Below are 5258 nucleotides of genomic sequence, written 5' to 3' on the forward strand. Positions count from 1 at the left end.
TTAAAGAAGGGGGGGGGAGGGAGAAGGGGAGGGATCATGCCCTGAGCCAAAGGCAGACTCTCAACCACTGAGCCACCCAGGTGTCCCTACAAAATATTTCTACAAGAAATTGAAGAAGACTTAAATATATGAAAAAATAATTCATGTTCATTGATTGGAAGACTCCAGTTATTGTTAATATATCCGGTCTCCTCAAATTGATCTATAGATTCAAATTCCCAGCAGATTTTGAAGATATCATCAAGAATTGGTCAACTTGCATTCCAGATATTAGAATTGACTATACACTTACAGTAATTGAGAGGGTGTGTTGGTGCATAGGGGCACCTAGCATCTGACTTTAGCTCAAGTCATGATCTCACAGTCCTGGGACTGAACTCCACATTGGACTCCCTGCTTGGTGGTGAGTCCACTTGCCCCTCTCCTTCAGCCTCTCCTATTCCCACCACTCGTGCACACTCTCTCTCAAATAAATAAAAATCTTAAAAAAGAAAAAGAGTATGTTGGTGTAGAAATAGGGAAATAGGCCATTAGAACAGAATAGGAAGTCCAGAAAAAGACCCACACAGTTGATTTAAGATAAGGGCATTACTACAATTTAGTAGGGAAAGTGGTTCTTTTCAATACATAGTACTAGAGCAGTTAGTTATCTGTATGGAAAAAGAATGACCCCTGACCCTTAAGTCATACCACATATAAAAATTAATTTGAAGTGGATTATAGATCTATGCAGGAAAAATAAAATAATTGTCTAAAAGAAAACATAGGGGCCGCCCTGATGGCCCAGCGATTTAGCGCCACCTTCAGCCTGGGGCGTGATCCTGGAGACCCGGGATTGACTCCCACGTCGGGCTCCCTGCATGGAGTCTGCTTCTCCCTCTGCCTGTGTCTCTGCCCACACCCCCTCTCTCTGTGCCTCTCATGAATAAATAAAATAAAATCTTAAAAAAAAAATAAAGAAAAAGAAAAGAAAACATAGGAGAAAATCTTCATATTCTTGAGGTTGGCAAAGATTTCTTAAAATGTATGTAAGAGGGGATCCCTGGGTGGCTCAGAGGTTTGGCGCCTGCCTTTGGCCCAGGGCGCGATCCTGGAGACCCGGGATCGAATCCCATGTCGGGCTCCCGGTGCATGGAGCCTGCTTCTCCCTCTGTCTGTGTCTCTACCTCTCTCTCTCTATCTGTGTGTGACTATCATAAATAAATAAAAAAAATTAAAAAAAAAATGTATGTAAGAAACATTAATCATGAAAGAAAATTAATAAATTAGGCTTTATTAAAATTAATTTCTCTATCAAGAATACCATGAAAGTGAATAAGCATGCCACATACTGGGAGAAGATATTCCCAGTACATACATCTGACAAAGGATTCATGTTCAAAATATATTAAAAAAATATTTTTAAAAATATATTTAAAAATCCCCTCCCAATCAATAAAAAAGACAACCTAATTACAAAGTGGACAAAAACTTAAACAAGAAGCTTCACAAAAGATCTCCAAATGTCCAATAAGTCTATGAAGAGGTATTCAACAACAGTTCTCCCTATGATATGCATTTTAAAACCATAACACTACATACTTCCCCAAAATGGCTAAAATTTAAGACTGACACTCTCAAGGACAGTGATGATGTGGAGCAGTGAGAACTCTCTCACATTACCAGTGAAGGTGTAAATTCATTCACCTAGAATTAGAAAATCATTTAGCAGTATCTATTAAAAGTTAACCCTATATTAAACCTATTAGTCAGCAATTATACTCCTAGGTATCCTATGCAAGGTAGATGAATGTGCTACCAAAAAACATGTACAAGAATGTTCACACTAGTTTTCAAAATAGCCCCAAATTGGAAACAAATCCCAAATGATCACCAATAGAAGAAGATAGAAGCAGATTGTAGTATAATTATATGGTGGAATATTATATAGCAATAAAAAAATGAACTCAGCAGCAAATACAAAGCTCAAAAACATTATGTTGAATGAATGAAGCCAAAACCAAACAACATATACTGTATGATTCTATTTATAAAAACCTGAGAACAGGGAACAAATTTATGATGATAGAAGTTGCAGAATAGTGATTCTTTTAAAGAATGAGAGACAGAATTTTTTTTTTTTTTTTTTTTTTTTTTTTTACTAAGAAGGGGAATGAGGGAATCTTCTGGTGTGATGGAAATATTTTATATTGTGATCTAGATGGTAGATGCACACTGTATACATGCTAAAATACATATGAAAATAATCAGAAATAAAATAAAGTCATGTAATATGTATGTACCCAGTTTCACACATTGGGCAGTTCCCTCTCCCTGCTCTGGGAAAACTTGATTTTTGCTTTGTAGAATATAAAACAGAAGATCGGGCAGCCTGGGTGGCTCAGCGGTTTAGCACTGCCTTTGGCCCAGGGCCTGATCCTGGAAGCCCAGGATCAAGTCCCAAGTCGGGCTCTCTGCGTGGAGCCTGCTTCTCCCTCTGCCTGTGTCTCTGCCTCTGTCTCTCTCTCTCTGTCTCTCATGAATAAATAAATAAAATATTTAATAAATAAATAAATAAACAAAAGATCTCTGTACTCAGGGGCACTAAGCACCAATGAGGGAGGGATGCCATGCCAAAAATTGGGGGATTAAGCAAACCTATGTATGCCAAATGCTGGTTCACCCCATTCCAGGTTCTTTTCCTATGTTCCCTGAACTGAAAACTTAACTTCATGTTTCATTAGCCAGAGTTGTATCACATGCTCAATCCTAATCTAATGAACAGACTAGGGCAGGAAGTGGGGGGAAGGGGACTCTGAAGAAATCAGGACAATCTCGATGGTGTCATCACCATCCTCATTATCATCCTACCTTACAGACTTGGCTGTATTACATGCTGGACCAAAATTACACAAGTATGCCTGCAGCTATTATTCTGAGCACCTTCTCCAAACTGTCAGAATTCTTGGTCAGCTCATGGAGCAGCCCCTACAGGGACCAGAGCTTCCAGCCACCTCCATAGTACCTCTTTCTTTGTTCAGGATCCAAATTACCAGGAGATCATTTTTTATTTGGCCAAGCCTGAGTAGCATGTCCATGGCCTGATTCACAGGGAGAGGTAGCATCTGGCCACTTGGGCTTCCTTGGTGAAAGTTGGGCACTCGCAACGATAGTTTCCCATCCAAGGAGTATGGTGTTTGGATGCTGCATAACAGCAAAAAGTCAGGAAATGGCTTTAATCAATCTTGAGCTAAAAATTTAAAACCATGGGACGCCTGGGTGGCTCAGCAGTTTAGAGCCTGCCTTCAGCCCAGGGTGTGATCCTGGAGTCCTGGGATCAAGTCCCACATCGGGCTCCCTGCATGGAGCCTGCTTCTCCCTCTGCCTGTGTCTCTGCCTCTCTCTCTCTCTCTCTCATGAATAAATAAATAAAAAATCTTTTTTAAAAAATTTAAAACCATTTCCCCTTATTTAGCTATCCTTAAGTTTCCCTGTTGCTCCTTTGCCTGAACAGTCCCATTTCTTTCTCTGCTCCAATAGCACAAGGCTGTGAATCTGCTTACCATGATTTAATGTACAGAGTGTTGATGGTCTCTAAGAGTTCACAACCTCCCCCCACCCCTCATCTGATGTTCTCTGGCACAAAGGACTGGTGTGTGATTTTTACTCTCTCTGCTGTAAGTCCCATCCCATCAATCAATGGTTTCTGTTTAGCAAAGACTTAGGATAGCAGTTTGTATATGTGAAAAACAGAAAATAGCAGAAAACAGTCCTCTCCTTTAACAGAATGTCACTGGAGTACTATACACTTTGATATGGGGATCAGTTCCTCCTGGAAAAGATTGTAACATTAATTTGCATTGAATGATTAACATTGCCAAGCCAACATCCTAATTTTGCATAAAACAAAGTTTGCTTTGGATCCCCTAAAAATTTGTGTTTCTTATTCTTGCAGGTCTCAGCAGCCCAACTTGTTTTGCATATGGTTGCATGTTTAATTAGCGGTCCTTCTGTGTCTGCAATTAGCACTGTGATGATTAATAAAATAACTCCTTTAAAGCTCCATTTAGCTAGCAGAACTGCACAATCAGGTATAATTAATTCATCATTAATAAATCATGGCTGATTAACTAATCTGTTTATTACCAACACATTACTGAACAGCTCCCACCTGAGCACAGCTAATTTTTCTATGCCCAACAGAACTGGAAGCTAATAAAACCACCACCACAACAGCTCCTCCAAAACTGCATTGAGCAGCAAGTATATTGATATGGTCAGGGAGATGTTGAAGCAATGTACAAGTAATGTGATCAAGCTGCATACAGTTACTGCTTTGGAGGGAAGAAAGCAGTGGCTACATCTGGAAGCCTGAAGACCAGTGATTCTCAAACTTCAATATGCACTGGGATCACCTGGAGGGCCTGTTAAAAAACCAGATTTCTGTTCCCCACCTCCAGAGCTTCTTACTTGGTAGGTCTGGGAAGGGGGCCAAGAATTTGCTTTTCTAACAAGCTCCCAAGTGATGCAGATGCTGCTTGTCCAGGGACCACACTTGGAGAACCACAGTTCTACCCTTTCACATAGACAGGGGATGACTCACAATTGCCATGATTCCCAAGTCCTTTCTATAGATTTTAATAGTTTAAAACAACAACAGTAAGAATAGATTTCCATATTATTCATCTGTCCTTGTGCTTACATGCTATCTCTTCAACTGGACTGATAGTGTAAGAATTACTTTATTTCTCTCTCTGCCCTCACAAAACCTAACAATTACTTTCTAGATGTAGAAACTTGTCGACAAAATGCAGACCTGCTTTGTGTATTCATCTCTGAATCTTTGCTCATGCCCCTGTTTTTCTAAGCCCTGCTCTTCAATACTCCTCTGGCTATGCCATAGTACTCGGTGTCTATGCCATATGTAGGCCCTAATCACCGACCAGCACAAGTGCTCATTATCTTGTCATGAAAGGATGAGTCTGGTCTCCCCAGTTAAAGTCCCCGAGGAGCTCTGTAAGCTCCCTCTCTAATCTTCTTTGCAGCTTACCCTACAGCTCTCTACCCCTCCAGCTTCTAGCACAGTGTCTAATACACAGGAGACAGCAAATTGCTTTTTACCAAACATGTCAGATTGCTGAACAGCAGATCTGACCCACAGGCTGCAAATTCAGATCCCAGCTGGGCACCGACTTTGCAGAATGCATAGGACCAACAGCAAGGGGGATTTCTTCCCTGAAGAACTTGGAAGAAGCAAATAATTTAACCTCTGAGAGTTA

Source organism: Vulpes vulpes, chromosome 4, assembly GCF_048418805.1.
Source record: "Vulpes vulpes isolate BD-2025 chromosome 4, VulVul3, whole genome shotgun sequence".
Lineage (NCBI taxonomy): Eukaryota > Metazoa > Chordata > Mammalia > Carnivora > Canidae > Vulpes > Vulpes vulpes.